The sequence below is a fragment of the Ornithodoros turicata genome, chromosome 4, assembly GCF_037126465.1.
Source record: "Ornithodoros turicata isolate Travis chromosome 4, ASM3712646v1, whole genome shotgun sequence".
NCBI classification, from domain to species: Eukaryota; Metazoa; Arthropoda; class Arachnida; order Ixodida; family Argasidae; genus Ornithodoros; species Ornithodoros turicata.
The window spans coordinates 470015-484507 of NC_088204.1; positions in this window are offsets into that span (position 1 = coordinate 470015).

Sequence of the window (14493 nt, forward strand, 5' to 3'; positions counted from 1 at the left end):
GCAAATCGGCACAATAGGGAGGTGAAGTACCTCATTCTTGCTCTCACTTCCACCATTCTTTTTCGTAGTGGTTCATGAGGTGGCCGAATGTCAACTGTGGACAGGATAGTATCTGTCCTGGGCCAGGTCAGGAAGTCTTGGAAAAACCCCGGGGCAAGGATTGAAACCTGCGTGGAAGGCACATGAGCTGCTAATGTCACAAGACGTTTGCTTCGACTAAGCATTCCATTTTTGAGAAAATGGTATTGCTAAAGCCATCTATTGTTTCATACAACAGGCACTGTCAATTGTCACATATATGTTGTGTACGCCATGGGATATTCTGAAAGGGTATGTATTCCTTGCATCACCATACTATATTATAACAGGTATGACCACCGCGGGCCGAGAGTCAGGCTCGGCTGGGTCACGCAGCTAATTGCACACAATGGAGGACTGTCATTCCTGCGCATATAGTTGCAAAGACCAGCAAAGGACCCTCTAGAACATTCTCTTACATTGCTCCTGACGTATTTCACAATCACGTTCGCAAAGCTCAGTGAGAGGGACTGGGCGAAGGAGTTTGTCGACAGCATCCTCAACCTCCGCAAGAACTTGATAGCGTAACGATAACGCCTTGTTGTTGTTGCTGTATGTGTTATAACACACAGTTTCAGAAGTATTATTGTATTAGTATTATAATACGTGTTCTTGCGCAGTATTATGGATAATACAAAAAAATAGTATTATCCGCCCCTGGTATATTTTCACGCTACATTTTTGCTCGAAAATGCACCCGTTAAAGACCCCTCTCCTATGGATATTTTCTTTTCACTATTTTTATTTTCTCAAATTTGTCTCGCCACGGACACAAATACACTTGGTACGAGAAAAGTCACACAAATTTCATAAACGGGCGGGACTATAATTTTTACTCGTTGCGCATAATGTTTTCCTCTATTTTCTTTATCCTGCACACATCCACACACTGTTAACAAAAAGAACAAATCGTAAAGCGGGCTTCCCTCTAGTACATAGCCTGGAAAGCACGCTTTCCAGAACGGTCAGTGGCGCTTTTTTGACGCTGCAGTATTGGATGTTGTGTTTGTGCATCTGGCCGTCGTGTACTTTTCGCCTCTGGGGGACAAGCGGGAAAACTGAAGCATGTATTGTCATGAATCGACTCTCTGCGGATAATGCGATATGATTCTCCGCGTACAAAGATGTAGCTACATCGTATACCGACACAATCGTTTGCGGGTCGGGACTGCAGTTCCTTCAACCCTGGCAGGCACACAAGGTATTTCTAGTCACCTTTTTCAGAGAAGCATAGTTTGCGTTTTGTCTATTAGCGAACATCTAACGAGAGAAGCAACGGTAAACGGCCAACAAGACAAACGTTGATTTACTTCCATCCTAGTATGGTGGGAAACGACGTTCTTCTTTTATTGGAAAAGCAACAAAAGGGACTTGTTTGATGGGATGAATGTTTCGCGGTAGCTCTCCAGGGCCCGGTAGCGTTGATACTTTCGCAAACCACATCCTGGGAACTACAACAATGTCCACATCCATGCCGTCCGTCACCTGAAACAACACCGTAGTATATCATAAAGAATGAATAGAACGAATAATTTCAAGTGCTGCGTGTCCCTGCACGTGAGGTCAATACTAGAGCCCTGCACGGGCCGGCTTTTCCGGGCCTTCATATTTTTATGCGGACCGGCCCGGTGGCACAGTGAGTAGAGCCCGCCGGCGAATACAGCCCGGCTCGGCATGACCCAGTGACCCAGCGGGTATCCAGTCCTAGTATTTCCTGCCGTGACGTACGCGTTTCTGGCGCTTATCAAACAAATTTATAGGTAAATTTATAAGAAGATAAGACTAGGCCACAAACATACAAGTGCGAGCGGTTTAACACCGTACAAGAGCACGAGACCAAATTAAATCCAGAACGGCGTTATCATTACACTGTCAAGTTCCTGCGGAGGTTGAGGATGCTGTGGACAAACCCCTTCTCCCAGTCCCTGCACACCTCACCAAGCTTATGACACTGATGCTGTTCATAATTGTCACAAAAAAGGCGTACGCCTCCCGTTTTCCGCAAATCAGGAAATATAATGATATCATTCGAGATTATGGTTGGCTAGGAGCGTGCTATGCGGTGAAGTTCATGTTTAAGAGTGTAGGACAGTCCGGCTAATGCCACTGAAACCTATTTTTGTAATTGATCGTGTTTTCTTTCTTTCTTTCTTTCTTTTTTCCATAACACGATTTTGCTTTTCTCCGCTACATTGGCGAAAAGTAGTTCCCAATGAGGAGTTCTGAACATGTGGTGGAATGTTGACAATGTTTTGTAACCTACGTTTTATCACGAATTTGACGTTCATCTTAGCGAGATTATGATTTCTCGGGACATCTAAAGTACGTTGAACATTGCCTGGTAAGACGAGTCCCGTCAAGCGACAAGGTCAATATTCAAACAGTTTCAGTTTTAATTCGAGTGTCCTAAAATGCATCCACGCGAGGCAACGAGAGCATTCCAGAGACGTCATGTTGGATGATGGTGATCCTGGAGGCTATCGTGTACACACTATACACGTCCTAGCCAGACTAAAACACCGTTAATGTCATCCATCTTGCCCACAATTCTTGGACCAACGAATTCTAGGCTTTTTTTTTTTTGTTTTATAAATATAATCGTCGTCGCTTCGGGGAATACATGGACACAGACGAACGCACACAAGTTCTCGGACGCAGCAAAGTGGACAGAAGGGACACACTTTCTCCTTTTCCTTATCTCATACAACTCACGGAGCAGTCTCTTGGTCGATAATTGTGGTCGAAAGGTCTTTGGAAAGCTCGGAGTGAGCGACTTGGTACTTTGGTTATGTTACTTACAACGACCCGTTTATCCAACCCACATTCTAGTGGTATGGAATAAACGACATTGCAGTTATGTTTTACATGCAGTTTTGTTTTACCGCAAAAAGGGCGACCACAATGAAAAAACAACTTGAAATCCCAACTGTTGTGCGAGACTGCATGATGATACTGACGCGGAGCAGTTGTTACACACATTTCTTATTCCTAAGCCTCTCAACAAAGGAATCAAATGTCCTGAAGACTCGTGAGTACATTTGTTATTGAACGAAATCTCCCCGGAGCAAACTTCTCCAGCAAAAAGGTCCCCTCAAAAGTGCATCCCACAAAAAATCTTTAGTGCCTGTTCTTTTATTGGTCTGTGCTTGTTGGCAATACGATCTTTAATATCGTGTACACAGTGCATTCACTAAACAGCGGTTAATTGCATTCTAAAAGATCCTGAAATATGCATGCAACTCAACTGAAATCTCTAAAGATATTGCATATTTATAAAGACATCTATGAATAAGATAAATCATAAGATAAATAAAGTGACACGATCTTGGGTAGGCGCCGACCCAAGATTGTGTCACTTCCGTGCGCCGTGCTAACGAGCTCCAAGTAGAGCGAAACAGCTGTCCTCGGCTGGGAGTGCACGATCACATATGCTCAACGTGCAGCCACAGAGCTTCGGCTATTTTTCCTTAGTTACTTGCTGGCTTGCACTGTGGCTTCCACAGGTGGCGCCGTCACCGTTGACCATTGCTGTCTCGCAGAGACACACTGTTAGTGCCGACCCAAGGTCGTGTCACTTCCGTGCGCCGTGCTAACGAGCTCCAAGTAGAGCGAAACAGCTGTCCTCGGCTGGGAGTGCACGATCACATATGCTCAACGTGCAGCCACAGAGCTTCGGCTATTTTTCCTTAGTTACTTGCTGGCTTGCACTGTGGCTTCCACAGGTGGCGCCGTCACCGTTGACCATTGCTGTCTCGCAGAGACACACTGTTAGTGCCGACCCAAGGTCGTGTCACTTCCGTGCGCCGTGCTAACGAGCTCCAAGTAGAGCGAAACAGCTGTCCTCGGCTGGGAGTGCACGATCACATATGCTCAACGTGCAGCCACAGAGCTTCGGCTATTTTTCCTTAGTTACTTGCTGGCTTGCACTGTGGCTTCCACAGGTGGCGCCGTCACCGTTGACCATTGCTGTCTCGCAGAGACACACTGTTAGTGCCGACCCAAGGTCGTGTCACTTCCGTGCGCCGTGCTAACGAGCTCCAAGTAGAGCGAAACAGCTGTCCTCGGCTGGGAGTGCACGATCACATATGCTCAACGTGCAGCCACAGAGCTTCGGCTATTTTTCCTTAGTTACTTGCTGGCTTGCACTGTGGCTTCCACAGGTGGCGCCGTCACCGTTGACCATTGCTGTCTCGCAGAGACACACTGTTAGTGCCGACCCAAGGTCGTGTCACTTCCGTGCGCCGTGCTAACGAGCTCCAAGTAAAGCGAAACAGCTGTCCTCGGCTGGGAGTGCACGATCACATATGCTCAACGTGCAGCCACAGAGCTTCGGCTATTTTTCCTTAGTTACTTGCTGGCTTGCACTGTGGCTTCCACAGGTGGCGCCGTCACCGTTGACCATTGCTGTCTCGCAGAGACACACTGTTAGTGCCGACCCAAGGTCGTGTCACTTCCGTGCGCCGTGCTAACGAGCTCCAAGTAGAGCGAAACAGCTGTCCTCGGCTGGGAGTGCACGATCACATATGCTCAACGTGCAGCCACAGAGCTTCGGCTATTTTTCCTTAGTTACTTGCTGGCTTGCACTGTGGCTTCCACAGGTGGCGCCGTCACCGTTGACCATTGCTGTCTCGCAGAGACACACTGTTAGTGCCGACCCAAGGTCGTGTCACTTCCGTGCGCCGTGCTAACGAGCTCCAAGTAAAGCGAAACAGCTGTCCTCGGCTGGGAGTGCACGATCACATATGCTCAACGTGCAGCCACAGAGCTTCGGCTATTTTTCCTTAGTTACTTGCTGGCTTGCACTGTGGCTTCCACAGGTGGCGCCGTCACCGTTGACCATTGCTGTCTCGCAGAGACACACTGTTAGTGCCGACCCAAGGTCGTGTCACTTCCGTGCGCCGTGCTAACGAGCTCCAAGTAGAGCGAAACAGCTGTCCTCGGCTGGGAGTGCACGATCACATATGCTCAACGTGCAGCCACAGAGCTTCGGCTATTTTTCCTTAGTTACTTGCTGGCTTGCACTGTGGCTTCCACAGGTGGCGCCGTCACCGTTGACCATTGCTGTCTCGCAGAGACACACTGTTAGTGCCGACCCAAGGTCGTGTCACTTCCGTGCGCCGTGCTAACGAGCTCCAAGTAGAGCGAAACAGCTGTCCTCGGCTGGGAGTGCACGATCACATATGCTCAACGTGCAGCCACAGAGCTTCGGCTATTTTTCCTTAGTTACTTGCTGGCTTGCACTGTGGCTTCCACAGGTGGCGCCGTCACCGTTGACCATTGCTGTCTCGCAGAGACACACTGTTAGTGCCGACCCAAGGTCGTGTCACTTCCGTGCGCCGTGCTAACGAGCTCCAAGTAGAGCGAAACAGCTGTCCTCGGCTGGGAGTGCACGATCACATATGCTCAACGTGCAGCCACAGAGCTTCGGCTATTTTTCCTTAGTTACTTGCTGGCTTGCACTGTGGCTTCCACAGGTGGCGCCGTCACCGTTGACCATTGCTGTCTCGCAGAGACACACTGTTAGTGCCGACCCAAGGTCGTGTCACTTCCGTGCGCCGTGCTAACGAGCTCCAAGTAAAGCGAAACAGCTGTCCTCGGCTGGGAGTGCACGATCACATATGCTCAACGTGCAGCCACAGAGCTTCGGCTATTTTTCCTTAGTTACTTGCTGGCTTGCACTGTGGCTTCCACAGGTGGCGCCGTCACCGTTGACCATTGCTGTCTCGCAGAGACACACTGTTAGTGCCGACCCAAGGTCGTGTCACTTCCGTGCGCCGTGCTAACGAGCTCCAAGTAGAGCGAAACAGCTGTCCTCGGCTGGGAGTGCACGATCACATATGCTCAACGTGCAGCCACAGAGCTTCGGCTATTTTTCCTTAGTTACTTGCTGGCTTGCACTGTGGCTTCCACAGGTGGCGCCGTCACCGTTGACCATTGCTGTCTCGCAGAGACACACTGTTAGTGCCGACCCAAGGTCGTGTCACTTCCGTGCGCCGTGCTAACGAGCTCCAAGTAAAGCGAAACAGCTGTCCTCGGCTGGGAGTGCACGATCACATATGCTCAACGTGCAGCCACAGAGCTTCGGCTATTTTTCCTTAGTTACTTGCTGGCTTGCACTGTGGCTTCCACAGGTGGCGCCGTCACCGTTGACCATTGCTGTCTCGCAGAGACACACTGTTAGTGCCGACCCAAGGTCGTGTCACTTCCGTGCGCCGTGCTAACGAGCTCCAAGTAAGCGAAACAGCTGTCCTCGGCTGGGAGTGCACGATCACATATGCTCAACGTGCAGCCACAGAGCTTCGGCTATTTTTCCTTAGTTACTTGCTGGCTTGCACTGTGGCTTCCACAGGTGGCGCCGTCACCGTTGACCATTGCTGTCTCGCAGAGACACACTGTTAGTGCCGACCCAAGGTCGTGTCACTTCCGTGCGCCGTGCTAACGAGCTCCAAGTAAAGCGAAACAGCTGTCCTCGGCTGGGAGTGCACGATCACATATGCTCAACGTGCAGCCACAGAGCTTCGGCTATTTTTCCTTAGTTACTTGCTGGCTTGCACTGTGGCTTCCACAGGTGGCGCCGTCACCGTTGACCATTGCTGTCTCGCAGAGACACACTGTTAGTGCCGACCCAAGGTCGTGTCACTTCCGTGCGCCGTGCTAACGAGCTCCAAGTAGAGCGAAACAGCTGTCCTCGGCTGGGAGTGCACGATCACATATGCTCAACGTGCAGCCACAGAGCTTCGGCTATTTTTCCTTAGTTACTTGCTGGCTTGCACTGTGGCTTCCACAGGTGGCGCCGTCACCGTTGACCATTGCTGTCTCGCAGAGACACACTGTTAGTGCCGACCCAAGGTCGTGTCACTTCCGTGCGCCGTGCTAACGAGCTCCAAGTAGAGCGAAACAGCTGTCCTCGGCTGGGAGTGCACGATCACATATGCTCAACGTGCAGCCACAGAGCTTCGGCTATTTTTCCTTAGTTACTTGCTGGCTTGCACTGTGGCTTCCACAGGTGGCGCCGTCACCGTTGACCATTGCTGTCTCGCAGAGACACACTGTTAGTGCCGACCCAAGGTCGTGTCACTTCCGTGCGCCGTGCTAACGAGCTCCAAGTAGAGCGAAACAGCTGTCCTCGGCTGGGAGTGCACGATCACATATGCTCAACGTGCAGCCACAGAGCTTCGGCTATTTTTCCTTAGTTACTTGCTGGCTTGCACTGTGGCTTCCACAGGTGGCGCCGTCACCGTTGACCATTGCTGTCTCGCAGAGACACACTGTTAGTGCCGACCCAAGGTCGTGTCACTTCCGTGCGCCGTGCTAACGAGCTCCAAGTAGAGCGAAACAGCTGTCCTCGGCTGGGAGTGCACGATCACATATGCTCAACGTGCAGCCACAGAGCTTCGGCTATTTTTCCTTAGTTACTTGCTGGCTTGCACTGTGGCTTCCACAGGTGGCGCCGTCACCGTTGACCATTGCTGTCTCGCAGAGACACACTGTTAGTGCCGACCCAAGGTCGTGTCACTTCCGTGCGCCGTGCTAACGAGCTCCAAGTAGAGCGAAACAGCTGTCCTCGGCTGGGAGTGCACGATCACATATGCTCAACGTGCAGCCACAGAGCTTCGGCTATTTTTCCTTAGTTACTTGCTGGCTTGCACTGTGGCTTCCACAGGTGGCGCCGTCACCGTTGACCATTGCTGTCTCGCAGAGACACACTGTTAGTGCCGACCCAAGGTCGTGTCACTTCCGTGCGCCGTGCTAACGAGCTCCAAGTAGAGCGAAACAGCTGTCCTCGGCTGGGAGTGCACGATCACATATGCTCAACGTGCAGCCACAGAGCTTCGGCTATTTTTCCTTAGTTACTTGCTGGCTTGCACTGTGGCTTCCACAGGTGGCGCCGTCACCGTTGACCATTGCTGTCTCGCAGAGACACACTGTTAGTGCCGACCCAAGGTCGTGTCACTTCCGTGCGCCGTGCTAACGAGCTCCAAGTAGAGCGAAACAGCTGTCCTCGGCTGGGAGTGCACGATCACATATGCTCAACGTGCAGCCACAGAGCTTCGGCTATTTTTCCTTAGTTACTTGCTGGCTTGCACTGTGGCTTCCACAGGTGGCGCCGTCACCGTTGACCATTGCTGTCTCGCAGAGACACACTGTTAGTGCCGACCCAAGGTCGTGTCACTTCCGTGCGCCGTGCTAACGAGCTCCAAGTAGAGCGAAACAGCTGTCCTCGGCTGGGAGTGCACGATCACATATGCTCAACGTGCAGCCACAGAGCTTCGGCTATTTTTCCTTAGTTACTTGCTGGCTTGCACTGTGGCTTCCACAGGTGGCGCCGTCACCGTTGACCATTGCTGTCTCGCAGAGACACACTGTTAGTGCCGACCCAAGGTCGTGTCACTTCCGTGCGCCGTGCTAACGAGCTCCAAGTAAAGCGAAACAGCTGTCCTCGGCTGGGAGTGCACGATCACATATGCTCAACGTGCAGCCACAGAGCTTCGGCTATTTTTCCTTAGTTACTTGCTGGCTTGCACTGTGGCTTCCACAGGTGGCGCCGTCACCGTTGACCATTGCTGTCTCGCAGAGACACACTGTTAGTGCCGACCCAAGGTCGTGTCACTTCCGTGCGCCGTGCTAACGAGCTCCAAGTAGAGCGAAACAGCTGTCCTCGGCTGGGAGTGCACGATCACATATGCTCAACGTGCAGCCACAGAGCTTCGGCTATTTTTCCTTAGTTACTTGCTGGCTTGCACTGTGGCTTCCACAGGTGGCGCCGTCACCGTTGACCATTGCTGTCTCGCAGAGACACACTGTTAGTGCCGACCCAAGGTCGTGTCACTTCCGTGCGCCGTGCTAACGAGCTCCAAGTAAGCGAAACAGCTGTCCTCGGCTGGGAGTGCACGATCACATATGCTCAACGTGCAGCCACAGAGCTTCGGCTATTTTTCCTTAGTTACTTGCTGGCTTGCACTGTGGCTTCCACAGGTGGCGCCGTCACCGTTGACCATTGCTGTCTCGCAGAGACACACTGTTAGTGCCGACCCAAGGTCGTGTCACTTCCGTGCGCCGTGCTAACGAGCTCCAAGTAAAGCGAAACAGCTGTCCTCGGCTGGGAGTGCACGATCACATATGCTCAACGTGCAGCCACAGAGCTTCGGCTATTTTTCCTTAGTTACTTGCTGGCTTGCACTGTGGCTTCCACAGGTGGCGCCGTCACCGTTGACCATTGCTGTCTCGCAGAGACACACTGTTAGTGCCGACCCAAGGTCGTGTCACTTCCGTGCGCCGTGCTAACGAGCTCCAAGTAGAGCGAAACAGCTGTCCTCGGCTGGGAGTGCACGATCACATATGCTCAACGTGCAGCCACAGAGCTTCGGCTATTTTTCCTTAGTTACTTGCTGGCTTGCACTGTGGCTTCCACAGGTGGCGCCGTCACCGTTGACCATTGCTGTCTCGCAGAGACACACTGTTAGTGCCGACCCAAGGTCGTGTCACTTCCGTGCGCCGTGCTAACGAGCTCCAAGTAAAGCGAAACAGCTGTCCTCGGCTGGGAGTGCACGATCACATATGCTCAACGTGCAGCCACAGAGCTTCGGCTATTTTTCCTTAGTTACTTGCTGGCTTGCACTGTGGCTTCCACAGGTGGCGCCGTCACCGTTGACCATTGCTGTCTCGCAGAGACACACTGTTAGTGCCGACCCAAGGTCGTGTCACTTCCGTGCGCCGTGCTAACGAGCTCCAAGTAGAGCGAAACAGCTGTCCTCGGCTGGGAGTGCACGATCACATATGCTCAACGTGCAGCCACAGAGCTTCGGCTATTTTTCCTTAGTTACTTGCTGGCTTGCACTGTGGCTTCCACAGGTGGCGCCGTCACCGTTGACCATTGCTGTCTCGCAGAGACACACTGTTAGTGCCGACCCAAGGTCGTGTCACTTCCGTGCGCCGTGCTAACGAGCTCCAAGTAAAGCGAAACAGCTGTCCTCGGCTGGGAGTGCACGATCACATATGCTCAACGTGCAGCCACAGAGCTTCGGCTATTTTTCCTTAGTTACTTGCTGGCTTGCACTGTGGCTTCCACAGGTGGCGCCGTCACCGTTGACCATTGCTGTCTCGCAGAGACACACTGTTAGTGCCGACCCAAGGTCGTGTCACTTCCGTGCGCCGTGCTAACGAGCTCCAAGTAAAGCGAAACAGCTGTCCTCGGCTGGGAGTGCACGATCACATATGCTCAACGTGCAGCCACAGAGCTTCGGCTATTTTTCCTTAGTTACTTGCTGGCTTGCACTGTGGCTTCCACAGGTGGCGCCGTCACCGTTGACCATTGCTGTCTCGCAGAGACACACTGTTAGTGCCGACCCAAGGTCGTGTCACTTCCGTGCGCCGTGCTAACGAGCTCCAAGTAGAGCGAAACAGCTGTCCTCGGCTGGGAGTGCACGATCACATATGCTCAACGTGCAGCCACAGAGCTTCGGCTATTTTTCCTTAGTTACTTGCTGGCTTGCACTGTGGCTTCCACAGGTGGCGCCGTCACCGTTGACCATTGCTGTCTCGCAGAGACACACTGTTAGTGCCGACCCAAGGTCGTGTCACTTCCGTGCGCCGTGCTAACGAGCTCCAAGTAAAGCGAAACAGCTGTCCTCGGCTGGGAGTGCACGATCACATATGCTCAACGTGCAGCCACAGAGCTTCGGCTATTTTTCCTTAGTTACTTGCTGGCTTGCACTGTGGCTTCCACAGGTGGCGCCGTCACCGTTGACCATTGCTGTCTCGCAGAGACACACTGTTAGTGCCGACCCAAGGTCGTGTCACTTCCGTGCGCCGTGCTAACGAGCTCCAAGTAAAGCGAAACAGCTGTCCTCGGCTGGGAGTGCACGATCACATATGCTCAACGTGCAGCCACAGAGCTTCGGCTATTTTTCCTTAGTTACTTGCTGGCTTGCACTGTGGCTTCCACAGGTGGCGCCGTCACCGTTGACCATTGCTGTCTCGCAGAGACACACTGTTAGTGCCGACCCAAGGTCGTGTCACTTCCGTGCGCCGTGCTAACGAGCTCCAAGTAAAGCGAAACAGCTGTCCTCGGCTGGGAGTGCACGATCACATATGCTCAACGTGCAGCCACAGAGCTTCGGCTATTTTTCCTTAGTTACTTGCTGGCTTGCACTGTGGCTTCCACAGGTGGCGCCGTCACCGTTGACCATTGCTGTCTCGCAGAGACACACTGTTAGTGCCGACCCAAGGTCGTGTCACTTCCGTGCGCCGTGCTAACGAGCTCCAAGTAAAGCGAAACAGCTGTCCTCGGCTGGGAGTGCACGATCACATATGCTCAACGTGCAGCCACAGAGCTTCGGCTATTTTTCCTTAGTTACTTGCTGGCTTGCACTGTGGCTTCCACAGGTGGCGCCGTCACCGTTGACCATTGCTGTCTCGCAGAGACACACTGTTAGTGCCGACCCAAGGTCGTGTCACTTCCGTGCGCCGTGCTAACGAGCTCCAAGTAAAGCGAAACAGCTGTCCTCGGCTGGGAGTGCACGATCACATATGCTCAACGTGCAGCCACAGAGCTTCGGCTATTTTTCCTTAGTTACTTGCTGGCTTGCACTGTGGCTTCCACAGGTGGCGCCGTCACCGTTGACCATTGCTGTCTCGCAGAGACACACTGTTAGTGCCGACCCAAGGTCGTGTCACTTCCGTGCGCCGTGCTAACGAGCTCCAAGTAAGCGAAACAGCTGTCCTCGGCTGGGAGTGCACGATCACATATGCTCAACGTGCAGCCACAGAGCTTCGGCTATTTTTCCTTAGTTACTTGCTGGCTTGCACTGTGGCTTCCACAGGTGGCGCCGTCACCGTTGACCATTGCTGTCTCGCAGAGACACACTGTTAGTGCCGACCCAAGGTCGTGTCACTTCCGTGCGCCGTGCTAACGAGCTCCAAGTAAAGCGAAACAGCTGTCCTCGGCTGGGAGTGCACGATCACATATGCTCAACGTGCAGCCACAGAGCTTCGGCTATTTTTCCTTAGTTACTTGCTGGCTTGCACTGTGGCTTCCACAGGTGGCGCCGTCACCGTTGACCATTGCTGTCTCGCAGAGACACACTGTTAGTGCCGACCCAAGGTCGTGTCACTTCCGTGCGCCGTGCTAACGAGCTCCAAGTAAAGCGAAACAGCTGTCCTCGGCTGGGAGTGCACGATCACATATGCTCAACGTGCAGCCACAGAGCTTCGGCTATTTTTCCTTAGTTACTTGCTGGCTTGCACTGTGGCTTCCACAGGTGGCGCCGTCACCGTTGACCATTGCTGTCTCGCAGAGACACACTGTTAGTGCCGACCCAAGGTCGTGTCACTTCCGTGCGCCGTGCTAACGAGCTCCAAGTAGAGCGAAACAGCTGTCCTCGGCTGGGAGTGCACGATCACATATGCTCAACGTGCAGCCACAGAGCTTCGGCTATTTTTCCTTAGTTACTTGCTGGCTTGCACTGTGGCTTCCACAGGTGGCGCCGTCACCGTTGACCATTGCTGTCTCGCAGAGACACACTGTTAGTGCCGACCCAAGGTCGTGTCACTTCCGTGCGCCGTGCTAACGAGCTCCAAGTAAAGCGAAACAGCTGTCCTCGGCTGGGAGTGCACGATCACATATGCTCAACGTGCAGCCACAGAGCTTCGGCTATTTTTCCTTAGTTACTTGCTGGCTTGCACTGTGGCTTCCACAGGTGGCGCCGTCACCGTTGACCATTGCTGTCTCGCAGAGACACACTGTTAGTGCCGACCCAAGGTCGTGTCACTTCCGTGCGCCGTGCTAACGAGCTCCAAGTAGAGCGAAACAGCTGTCCTCGGCTGGGAGTGCACGATCACATATGCTCAACGTGCAGCCACAGAGCTTCGGCTATTTTTCCTTAGTTACTTGCTGGCTTGCACTGTGGCTTCCACAGGTGGCGCCGTCACCGTTGACCATTGCTGTCTCGCAGAGACACACTGTTAGTGCCGACCCAAGGTCGTGTCACTTCCGTGCGCCGTGCTAACGAGCTCCAAGTAAAGCGAAACAGCTGTCCTCGGCTGGGAGTGCACGATCACATATGCTCAACGTGCAGCCACAGAGCTTCGGCTATTTTTCCTTAGTAGATGTACTTGCTGGCTTGCACTGTGGCTTCCACAGGTGGCGCCGTCACCGTTGACCATTGCTGTCACGCAGAGACACACTGTTAGTGCCGACCCAAGGTCGTGTCACTTCCCTGTGCAGGGCTGTCCAGGGCTTTATACCGCTGTTCACGGGCATTTAAAAATAAATAAATTGAAATTGGCCCACGTGTGAGGATAAGTGATCTAAGATCTGAAGTTTCTTTAGTTGCGATGCCTAACAAGAGAAGTGTGGTTTCTGCTATGTCGGACAAACACGTGTCTAAAGTGAACACACCCGAAATACCAAATCTGCAGTCGCTTACTCCGAGCTTTCCAAACACCGTCCGACCTCCATTATATCGTGGGGAGAGCGAACAGGAGACTGCTCTGTATAAGATGAGTGGAAACTGTCAGTGTCCCCTCCGAATAAAATTAGAGATGTGACGAATCCGAATCTAAGCCACGAATCTTTCGAATCATTTCTTTAAAAAAAAGTCGAAAGAAAAACAGGGGGGAAAACACTTTTGAATTTGATATATTTGTTTAACAAAAAACAAACTAAATAACAGTTCACTTTCAGGAGAAAACATACACAAATATTTCTGCTTAGATGTAATTCATTTAATATGTTGTTCGTCGACTACAGGAAATACAAAAACTCTCGAATCTGAGTTCGTTCCATAAAACTAACAAAAACTAAAAAGCAAACCAATGTTACTTTTAAACTTGTAATGTAAGAGTTCCTGCCTGAACTCTTTCAATCCAGAGCAATGTGAACAAACAAATAAGGAAACACAGCTAAAAGTATTAAATTAATGCAGATTTCTCACCAGCATTCTCACCCGCTCGGGGTCTAGCCTACTGCGTTTTTTGTTTATCAACTATGACATCGCTGAAGAGCCTTTCTGACATTAGTGTCGATGGGGGTATAATCAGAAACTTTTTCGGCCAGTCAGGCTTTCGGAGGATTCCGGAGGCGCCAATTTTAAAAAGAAACAAACCGTGATTGGTGGATTGGACAGATTCGATTCGCTGTTTTGGGCACTGGGATTCCCGAATCTGAAATCCGTGCCTAGGATTCGCGGATTCGGTTGGCCCATCCCTAAATAAAACCATTGCTGCGTCTGAGAACTTGTGTGTGTTCGTCAATAGACGTTTCTTTGTTTATAAATAAATGACGTCATAGTGTTCGACAGCGCCACCAGTTTGGTAGACTTGAACTACGCTCGAAGCTAGGGGCGAACAAGGTCGACCGTATGGTCTTGACGGGATTACAATGGTTCCTGAAAGGGACGCGACCTTCGGTCCTGC